Source organism: Quercus suber, unplaced genomic scaffold (genome assembly GCF_002906115.3).
Source record: "Quercus suber isolate HL8 unplaced genomic scaffold, Cork oak 2.0 scaffold_247, whole genome shotgun sequence".
NCBI lineage: Eukaryota > Viridiplantae > Streptophyta > Magnoliopsida > Fagales > Fagaceae > Quercus > Quercus suber.
Window position 1 is genome coordinate 26,368 of NW_027069703.1, and position 11,933 is coordinate 38,300.

The 11,933-nt window shown below is 36.4% G+C and overlaps 1 long non-coding RNA gene across 1 annotated transcript; it reads left to right on the forward strand.

Moving 5' to 3' along the window:
- The first annotated feature begins 1,422 nt into the window (after window positions 1-1,422).
- On the forward strand, window positions 1,423-2,998 carry LOC136070617 (uncharacterized). Its single transcript, XR_010631841.1, has 3 exons — window positions 1,423-1,737; window positions 2,571-2,756; window positions 2,855-2,998. It is a non-coding gene; the product is annotated as an uncharacterized LOC136070617 (long non-coding RNA).
- The last annotated feature ends 8,935 nt before the right edge of the window (window positions 2,999-11,933 follow it).

An 11,933-nucleotide genomic window follows, 5' to 3' on the forward strand; every position in this document is an offset into this window, starting at 1 on the left:
ATCTGCCGAAGAAGCAGAAGTGCCAAGTCCAAAAGCAGCTCCTGAATTCAAGCACTCAGTGCGACCTTTACGAGAATAAGTGATGTGGTGGAAAGCAGCCTTCATGATGATAATAATAATAATAATAGCAGTCTATTCAAGTGTGAAAGAATATTATGGAAACACTTTTTCTCATACGCAACTTTACGATCAACCAATAATGGTGGGTTTATGTAAACCAGGGTTTAGTGTTCACTACTTGCTTATACAAACATATTATCAACATATTATGAAATTGAGTGTGTTCTCAAGAATAATTGATTTAAGTATAACATTAAGGCCAAATATAGTTCTTATATTTTCAAATGAAATTAAAATTGAAATATTAATTAAATAGTTTTTTTAATAATATCTATTTATTTATATTTAATATATATATGTGATTTTTTTATTAGAAATATTAGATTGTATTTATAGAGATAAGTTCAAGTTACACCCGGTATAACTCTTATAAAGTTACACCTTTTTAACACCATAGATTTCTAAGAGATCTAACGGTTGAAAAGAACATCATTAAATGTTATTACTTTTTACCTTATTAATAGTATTACCTAATTAATACTAACGTTCTCTCTCTCTCTCTCTCTCTCTCTCTCTCTCTCCTTATCTATTATTGCTTTCAAAATATCAATTTAATTTAGAATAATACTATACATACACTTTAATCTAAGAGACCAAATAAGCTAAAAAATACACAAAGGACACACGTTCAGATCCCTTAGCGGACAAATTTTTTTCATATAAATTAGAATAATACTTTTTTTTTTTTTGCTCAATAAAATAAAACTACTGTTAATTAATTATTTAAATAACCTTGTTAGGTGGCGCTTTCATCACCATTACATTAACAATTTACTTTATATGGAGGAACAAAGCATGATGAGCAGAGAAAATAATTTTTCACAATTATGTGTTGAAGCTGAAAGTAAATTATGAAATCATATAAATCGCAACTCCTTTGAACTCTTTCTTCTTGTATTAGTAAGGTTTAAACTAAACTGTAAATTGAATAATTGGATTTGAAAATGCAATGTCACAGAAATCATCCCATAAAAAATAAAATAAAAAATGTCACAGAAATCAGGAAGTGTGGACAAGGGATTGAATTATTATCGATGCTTATGCTTTGTTCCTCCATATAAAGTAAATTGTTATGGTAATGGTGATGAAAGTGCCACCTAACAGGGTTAATTAATTAAGAGTAGTTTTATTTTACTAAGCAAAAAAAAAAAAAAGGGATAATTACAATTTACCCACCTGTGGTTTGACCCGATTTCTATGTGCCTACCTGTGGTTCAAAGTTTGACACTTTGCCCACCTGTGCTTGTCACCGTTACCCAGCCGTAACCCACCTCTCCACTCTCCGTTACTCTAACACCAAATAAGTAAAAAAAACATTCCAAAACGGATCAAACTAGTTATCACTCCTAGAACTCACTCTCACTCCCAAAACTCTCAAAACTTACTCACTCCTACAACAAGCATCGTTTGAAACTCTTAATTTCATATCCAAGCCGAGGAAGGAAGTTACTAACAGTTGCTCCTCCTCTGTTCAGCAATGGGCTTCGATTCGCAAACTTTCCAATGGAACTGGGTTTTGATCGTGGGTGGGTTTTGATCGTGCATGCGCTTGGGTGCCACCGTGGGTTATTGAACTTGGGTTTTGAGCTTGCATGGTCCTCTGTTCAGCATCAGCAGGTAGATCAAAACCCTCTTTAGTTTTTAATTTTTGAAACCTAGGGTTTGAAATTGGGTTTTTTAATGCTTTTTCGGGTTTTTTATTCTTTCTTTGAATTTGAGTTTCTTAAACTATTCTTGATTCCATGTTTCTTCGAATTGGGTTTTTTTCTCCTTACTTTTGTTTCATGAAAGATTATAATAGTAGTTGTGTAACTAGTTGCTAATTTAATCACAATATGAAGTTGTTGAGTTGTTGTTTATATACAGCCAATATGAAGTTGTTGAGTTCTTGTTTATATAAAGCCACTTTCTTTGATTATATTTTTATAACTTGTTTGATTTTTGTTGTTTATATACAACCTCTGTATGTGTGTGGAGAACAATGCAAATGTGAGGGACCATGGACCACAATGCAAATGTGAGGGACCCATTTAATCTATGTATGGTTTTGTTAAGTTAATTTATCGATACATCTCTCTCATGCTAATTGCTTTCCTTCACATGTCAACTACTTTCAAATTTTCTAATACACTTTCTTGGCTGCCAGCCATATATCTAATGCTTATTGCATATGCATGTACAGCTTCTCTAGATGCAATTTAAATGACCCTTGAAGTTAAATGTACAGCCATATATCATTATGAAGTTAAATGTCTATTTATGTTGATTGTCTCTGCCTTAGTTGTGAGCCTTGCACAATAAAAAATTTCTAATATGAAAGATCTCATATTCATGTCTACCAGTATTTTGACTGAACAAAAATTCGTTGTAACATAATTGTAATGTAATGGTTGAGTCTTTGCAAAAGGATAATGTAATGCTGAAAATTTGAATTATGCCTCTTGTAACAGATTCGTTAGTCTATAAGCTTGTAACAAATTTTTGCTATGTCTTCATCAACTGGCAATGGCTCTACAACTAGTGGTTTCTACCGTGCTGAAGATGGTCATTTATGTACCATTGAGCATTGTGCCCTACGAACAAGTCGAAAAGCTGGTAACTATGGAAGAAGATTCCTCGGTTGTAGTCAATTTAATGTAAGAAACAATTACATTGTTGTATTTGAATTGAATTGAATTATTAATTGTGATTTATTGTGAACTGTGGAATTAATTGTTATAATTGTAATGATTAGGTTGGTCCCAAATGTGGCTTCTTTCAGTGGGTGGATAACGAAACTTATAAGAGTGACCGTGAAAGGATAAGTATGCTTGAGAATGACCTGCAGCTTGCAAATCAGAGAGAAATGACAACTAGGCAAATGGAAGAAAGATCTAACCGAAGGAAAAGAGAAACTCATGAGCTTTATGTAGAAGCTAGGGAGAAACTTAAGAGGGTTAAAGAGAGTGAGAGATTGTACAAGGTTGCACTAGTTTTGTCATGGTTATTTTTCCTTTTTGTAATGTTATTGTTGTGTTTTGCCTCAATGAACAACAATGTAAGGTTGAGGAACCTTAATCTACCATGATTAGGTAATTGAATTGTTATTGTATCTATCTCTTGAAATGGGGATGTTGAAATGTGATTGGGATGTTAAAATGTTATTGTATTTATCACCTGAAATGGAAAGTATTTTTTGTGCAAATATTCTTTAGTATAATTTTTTTGTTTACTTCATTTTGTGATTGATATATATTGGCACAAAGTGTTATGTGGAAATGTTAATAATGGGAATAGAACTTGGAACTTGCCAATGATTAATAACCTACCATAAAGCATTCTCATTTGGTTTGTCAATTCACATTTTACTTTGTGTTGGAAACATTGTGCAATAATATAAAAGGAGTTGAGAATCCCTTTGTTTTGGCCTATATAAATAACTCTGCTGTGTCATATACCTGTGTCATAAAAATTGTGCACATAAATTGCCCAGTGATATAAATATTGTGCACATTAAAAATCACTCATGTTAAGCTCAAAGACAAAGCTCAAAGACTCTGCACATAATTGTGCACATAAAGATTGTGCATATAATTTTGCATATAAAGATTGTGGACATAATTTTGCTGTAAATCCATCAAAAGTAAGACACCTGTGTAAATCCATAAAGACATAATTTCCTTTATTATGTAATANAAATAGTACCGTGAGACCCATTTTTAATGAAAAAGTTGTTGAAAAGTGAAATTTGTGAATCCATAAATAGTAAAATTTGTGTGGAAAAGTCAAATGTTGCAGCTACTGTTCAATAAACAGTAGCCGCAACAGTAATGAACAGTAAAAAAGGACTGAGAGATCGTTTGGATTCTGATCGTTTGGATTCTACTGAAAATGGCGTTTGTGTTTTTGTTCTGCGTTTGGACCTCTCTTTTTCTTTTTTTTCTTTTTTTCAGGCGTGTGAGGGAGTAACGCAGTTACTGTGCAGCTACTGTTCAATAAACAGTAATCGCGCTGACTCTTGTCAATCAACAGTACATCCGTGCATTGTTTACGGACCCACAACTTTTACTTTTCATAACTTTTTCATTAAAAATATGTCTTACAATACTATTCACACGTTTAAAAATTATTTTGCTACAGTATTTTCAGTTTTTAACTGTATCCAAACGGACCTTTAATGTATTGCATTTAATTTTTTACTTTTTTTTTTTTTTCCTTACATCCTTCTACCAAAAAATAAAAACCCAAATATTCTCTCTATAGTTGAATTGAGCACATCTTTTTTCCAAATTTAATCCGCCGTTCCCTGCCACGAAGAGCATTTTAGAACGATCATTCCGTTTGTGCAGTTCCCTTTTAAAGTACAAGCTATTATAACTCTCATTATTCCTTAAAGACACATATATACACTAACCAACATTATTTTCTGCCTACCAACACCAATCCTTGCAGGCTTCCAGCAGAGATTATGAACACAAAGGCTTCACATGTCGAGCCGGGATACATTTGTCAAGCTCAAAAAGCACAGAAAATTCTTGAACTTTCTTAATCGAGAGCAACTTTCTTTCCTTAAACTGATTCATGCCCTTTTCTTTTTATGTTACAAAATAACAGTACACATAACACCATCACTGGCACAGTTGCCCAACCTCAAATTCTATGAACGACTACTACTAGTACAGCACAAATGTTCTTTAGATTTGCTACAGACTGATACAAAACTGTCAAAACTTATGACCGCACTGCAACCATAGAAGACACGAAAAAAAATGTAAATGAGAATGAGAATCATTGGATTTTGAGCCCTAACAAGCTTCATTCACCTTTGTCAGCACCAATCAATTCCAGGTGACCAACAGATACAGCAATCTACGGCTATTGATATCTAACCATTATAATTATTTATCCATCAATTGCAACTGTCGCCTCTGACAACGATCCCAATTTGTCCGAAATGGTTGATATAATGATTGGTATATTTACTTTCTCCGCGTCTTGTTGCGACTAACTCTGACAATTTTTCGATTAGCCATATCACACCAGCACCAGCACCCAGTGAGAAGCTGCTCCCTCCTAAACTATTTGAAGCCTGAAATGGAGATTGGTTCTGTGGGGTGGCTGAATTCTGTGGGGCTCCAAATTGAAAGGGACTTCCTGCTGATGGAGTTGACCCAAAGCCAGACTGAGGTGTGACAGGAGATTGGCTAAATACTGGAACTGTGGGCATGGAAGCTTGAATGGTATCCTCTGCCATGCTGTCTTCCATATTCATTTGATCATTATTTCCCAAGGAAGATGGATTAATTGTGAAGGGGTTAGGGTTACCAAATACAGGCTGTGATGTGGGAGTAGTCATGGCCAAAGTAAATGAGAAAGTGAGACCAGATGATGCAACAATGGATGATCCAAATGCAACAGCTGCGCTGCTAGGAGCAGCAGCAGAAGCTGTAGATGCCACAAATGGAAACCCAGTTGAGGGAGATGCACCAGATGCCGCAAAGGGAAATCCAGTTGAGGATGTTGTAGAAGCAGCAACAGAAGATGTAGATGCTGCAAAAGAAAACGCTGATGAGGCCGGTGTCGGGGAGATAAACACCTTAGGGAGCTTCCTTAAGTAATTAATATAACATATAGAGACACACTTTAACCCAAAAGGCCTAAGCCCAATGGGTATGTGCTCAATTATGTTATATTAACCACTTATTCTTCTTATCTTTATTCAATGTGGGACTTCACTCACACGCACATCCATGGGAACCCCGCACGTTCATGTCCATGGGAACCTTGCACCATACCATTATTTAGCACCACGTGAGTCTCTGCCTCTCTGTGAGCTTTGAACAAGTCCTACTCACTCCCCCTTGACTAATGGGCTTTTTACTTCATCAATGCGTCATCCATGAGTCTCTCATACGTCATCCATGGGAACCACGTGTCAATCCTGCACGCACATCCATGGGAACCCCGCATGTTCATGTCCATGGGAACCTTGCACCATACCATTATTTAGCACCACGTGAGTCTCTGCCTCTCTGTGAGCTTTGAACAAGTCCTACTCACTCCCCTTGACTAATGGGCTTTTCACTTCATCAATGCGTCATCCATGAGTCTCTCGTACGCCATCCATGAGAACCACGTGTCAACCCTGCACGCACATCCATGGGAACTCCGCACGTCCATGTCCATGGGAACCTCGCACGTCATCATTGTTTAGCACCATTTGCAATATACCTTTGTTGGGCTTTTCTTTTCTCCGGGATTTTTGTGTGTGGGCCATTAAGGCTTTTTCTGTCCCTGCTGGGTAGGGACCATGAACACCTCACCACCTTCGCCGCACACCACCATGAGCTCTGATACCACTTGTCGGGGAGATAAACACCTTGGGGAGCTTCCTTGAGTAATTAATATAACATATAGAGACACACTTTAACCCAAAAGGCCTAAGCCCAATGGGTATGTGCTCAATTATGTTATATTAACCACTTATTCTTCTTATCTTTATTCAATGTGGGACTTCACTCACACGTGTAACCCAACAACCGGTGTAATGGTAGGAACAGAAGTTGTAGATGATGATGGGAACATTGGGAAGGAAAACCCAGTTGAGGGTGATGTTGTAGCAGCAACAGAAGCAGTAGATGCTGCAACGGACGACCCAATTGATGAAGATGAAGAATTGAATGTCGAGCTTGGACCAAATATTGGAGACATTGAGGGCTGCCAAGAACCAAACAAGCTTGAAGTTGTACTACCTATGGCATTATTAGAGTTGGCATCTGCCGAAGAAGCAGAAGTGCCAAGTCCAAAAGCAGCTCCTGAATTCAAGCACTCAGTGCGACCTTTACGAGAATAAGTGATGTGGTGGAAAGCAGCCTTCATGATGATAATAATAATAATAATAGCAGTCTATTCAAGTGTGAAAGAATATTATGGAAACACTTTTTCTCATACGCAACTTTACGATCAACCAATAATGGTGGGTTTATGTAAACCAGGGTTTAGTGTTCACTACTTGCTTATACAAACATATTATCAACATATTATGAAATTGAGTGTGTTCTCAAGAATAATTGATTTAAGTATAACATTAAGGCCAAATATAGTTCTTATATTTTCAAATGAAATTAAAATTGAAATATTAATTAAATAGTTTTTTTAATAATATCTATTTATTTATATTTAATATATATATGTGATTTTTTTTATTAGAAATATTAGATTGTATTTATAGAGATAAGTTCAAGTTACACCCGGTATAACTCTTATAAAGTTACACCTTTTTAACACCATAGATTTCTAAGAGATCTAACGGTTGAAAAGAACATCATTAAATGTTATTACTTTTTACCTTATTAATAGTATTACCTAATTAATACTAACGTTCTCTCTCTCTCTCTCTCTCTCTCTCTCTCTCTCCTTATCTATTATTGCTTTCAAAATATCAATTTAATTTAGAATAATACTATACATACACTTTAATCTAAGAGACCAAATAAGCTAAAAAATACACAAAGGACACACGTTCAGATCCCTTAGCGGACAAATTTTTTTCATATAAATTAGAATAATACTTTTTTTTTTTTTTGCTCAATAAAATAAAACTACTGTTAATTAATTATTTAAATAACCTTGTTAGGTGGCGCTTTCATCACCATTACATTAACAATTTACTTTATATGGAGGAACAAAGCATGATGAGCAGAGAAAATAATTTTTCACAATTATGTGTTCTTCTTTCTTGCACTTCCCACACTTGATTATCTTGTTCAGCCTAGAAACCCTATGAGGGTTCCTTGGCTCTTCAGGATCTCTTTTTCTTTGCTTTGGTGGTCTGCCAGGTGGTTTATACACATGAGGAGCAACAGGAGCAGGTAGGTTAGTCTCAACCCACTCAGATTGGCCAGGCATTGGCTGTATTATCTCTTTGTAAATTTCAGCAAATGTCTCTTTCAAGTAACAAGGATGCACATAGTCCTCCACTCTCTCCAGGTTCTTAACAATAGCAGAGATCCCATGTTTGCAAGGAAGTCCTGTCAAATCCCAAATCCTACAGCTGCATGCTTTCTTAGCCAAATCAACCACATGTCTCTCATGACCATTATCAACCTCATACATGAAGCTGCCAGCTGGAGTAGCACTGAAAGGTATGGATTCATGTTTTAACTTCTCTAATTTGTCTTGAATATTAGGACAAACCTTTCCCGTGTATTTTGATATACCTTTCATCTTTTTGTATTGTTTGGTCATGAGCCTAACTCTGATCCACTCCAACATTGATAAAATTGGGTTATCCCTAGCTTCTAATATCATGGCATTAAAAGACTCACTAAAGTTATTAGCTAAACAGTCACACAAAGCTCTACTACTAAAGTGAGACTTAGACCATTGTGCAGGGTTGATGTCAACAAGATACTCCCATGCCTTGACATCCAAATCCTTCATTTCCTGCATTCTTCTCTCAAACTCCCTAATTGTTGTGGCTCCAGCACATCTCCACAGTGCATCCTTCAACTCCAAGCCCTTATGATCTATTTTGAAATTATTATAGATATGCTTCACACAATACCTATGCTCACAAGTTGGGAACAGCATCTCAATTGCAGGTATAAGGCCCTAATTCATATACAAAAAAAATCAAGTAAATATGTTGGTTAAACATGTTGAACTAAACTGAAGTATGTATTATTGAACTTTAAATATGTGGGTTAAATATGTTAGTACAATTGTAGGTCATACCTTCTGCCTATCAGTGATGAAGACCAGATTAAGTTGCTCTGGATTCCCAATGTCATCTGAAAATTGCTGTAGAAACCATACCCATGAATCTTTGTTCTCTTGCTCAACAACAGCAAATGCAACTGGGAAATATTATCATTTGCATCTCTAGCTATGGCAGAAAGTATTTGCCCCCAAATCTCCCTTTCAGGTGGCACTCATCTAAACCAATGATTGGTCTACAACCTCCAAAAACCCAAGTTTTTGTGCATTATACCTGATATATATTCTCTTAAATTTGGGCTGTGCATTTTCATCTTCCATTTCAGTTTGCAAAATAACCCTACTTCCTTTATCAGTCAATCTTATCATCTCTGCATAATCCCTAAGCTTCCCATATTGCAATTGTTCATCCCCAGTAAGCAAGTCAGTAGCTTTCCTTTTTGCCCTATACACTTGACTGTCAGATATGTCAATTTCAAGTGCTTGCTTCACATGATGTTGAACAGCACCCACTTTCCAATTGGGGTTTTTGTCAAACTCCTGCATAAACTTCTTTGCAACATAACTTGAAGTCACTTGGCTGTGTTTGAAGGATCTAGGGCAGGTGCACTCTGGATTGAATGTTTTTATTTGGAATGTCAACTCCTCAGGTAGTTGAGATGCATAACACCTCCATCCACATTCATTTATGCAATAAACTGAAATCTTCTTCTTCTCATTCAGCTTGAACTTGATATCTACTGGCTTCTTTATAGCATATTCCCTCAATGCCTCCCTAAAGACCTTAGAGTTTGGAAACTTCATTCCTTTCTTTAACTCTGGTTTTCTCATGTCAGTTTGGACATTAAACTCAGGTTCTTTTGCAGCAGTAGCTGTTGCTGGCTGATCATCATCAGACCCCACTATACTTTCCATGTCATCTTCAAGAGGTGGGTCAATCCATTCACCCTCTTCAAGAGGTGGGTCATTGTCAGCTGCAGTAGTCCTATGTGGGGCTGCATGTGTAGATGGCCATCATCTCCTTCTGGGGCTGCATGTGTAGATGGCCCATCATCTACATTCCCAAATACATCATCATTAAAATCTGGCCCCTCAAACCCTTCCTCTAACCAATCATCATCACTCTGACCTCCTTCAGCATCCACATTACCTCCCTCATTCAACACCACCACATCATCATCATCATTCTGACCCACCTCATGCACATCATCATCATTTGCTACTTCCTCATTACCAAATGGTTGTTCAACTGCAAGTGGCTCCTCACCAGGCTCAACATATAATGTTATCTTATTTGTAGGCCACGCAGCATGAATCTCACACATATAAACTACATCATCATCTCATCTATAAGCCTTAACCCTTGCTCCAAATTACCTCCAGGAATAAGATAATGATATCTACTTGTACTAATTGCCCCCACATCAGAACAAATACCTTGTATTTCAAAATAACTAAGTCTATCTGGGTCAACATTATCAACCAATGAAGTACTACCTCCTAAATATACCAAATCCGGGTTCCACACAAATTGCCCACCATGATGAATCTCAAAATTGAATGCCAAGTCAGCCATCTGCATATAAAACACAACAGAATAAAGTATGAGATGGGCTTGCAACATGTATTTATAAATCTGTACTTGAAACTAAGTGTCAACATATGAGGCTTGATCATTTTCTTCAGATGAGAATCGAATGATATTTGATGTGGCTTTTATTGCAAATATTGCAAACACATGTTTAACTCACAGACCCACCCACACAGTAAAGTTACAACGAAACAAATAAGTGTCACAGATCTGATGAGATCAGTTTGCATCAGTGCATCAGTACTTGAAACTAATTTGTGCAGCCAAGTACTGATGCACTGATGCAAATATATCAGTTTGCATCAATGCATCAGTACTTGAAACTAATATGTGCAGCCAAGTACTGATGCACTGATGCATATAGCATATATCAATTTGCATCAGTGCATCAGTACTTCAAACTAATATGTGCAGCCAAGTACTGATGCACTGATGCAAATATATCAGTTTGCATCAGTGCATCAGTACTTCAAACTAATATGTGCAGCCAAGTACTGATGCACTGATGCATATAGCATATATCAGTTTGCATCAGTGCATATTAATTGCTATAGGGCCTATATTAATGGCCCTATAGCATATACAATTTGAAGCTTAATTTCAAGCTTAATGTATCAGTGCTCACAATCTAATTCTACATAAATATTATCTAAAGTCCTTCAAAACACATACCAAAATCTAATTCACTGCTCACAATCTAATTCAGTGCTCACAATTTAATTTCAAGCCATATTATCTAAAGTCCTTCAAACACATACCAAAATCGAAAAAACACACACACAGCTGGCCATTTCAGAATCTTCAATTCTATGTGGCAACTTGGCCTCAAGCAATATATCAAGTGTCACTTATCAAAAAAAAAATAAATCAAGTGTCATATTAACAGAGTCCAAAAACAAAGTTTCTTCAACTGTAAAAATGAGGAGCAATTGTAGAAAAAAATTTGGGTTTTTGCTCGGAAATTTCTTCAACTGGGAAATTTCTTCGATGATGTGAATAAACAAATTTGGGTTTTTGCTTAATTAATCAATCAGTTCCATGGTTAAGCAGGAACCGAATTTGGAAGAAAGAATTTTAAATGAAACCCACTTTGGAAGAAGAAATTTTAAAACCCAATTTAGAACCCTAGATTTCAAAGATTAAAAAAGCAAAAAGGGTTTTGATCTACCTGCAATGGCTGAACAGAGAAGCAATAATCTTGATCTTCCTCGGCTCGGCTCGGTTCACATGCACGATCAAATCCCAGTAACCTCAAGTGCAGCGAAGCACATTGCACAATGGGAGTAAGTGAGTCTTGTTGCCACAGCTGAACAGAGAAGCTGTCTTCCTTGGCTCGGTTTGCATGCACAATGGGAGTGAGTGAGTGACTGATTTTTGGGAGTGATAGTGTGTGATTTTTGGTGAGCAAGTCGAATGGACTTTTGGGAGTGAGAGTGAGTTTTGAGAGTGTTTGATCTGAGTGGGAGTGAGTTTTTTGCTTATTTTTGTGTTAGAGTAACGGAGAGTGGAGAGGTGGGTTACGGCT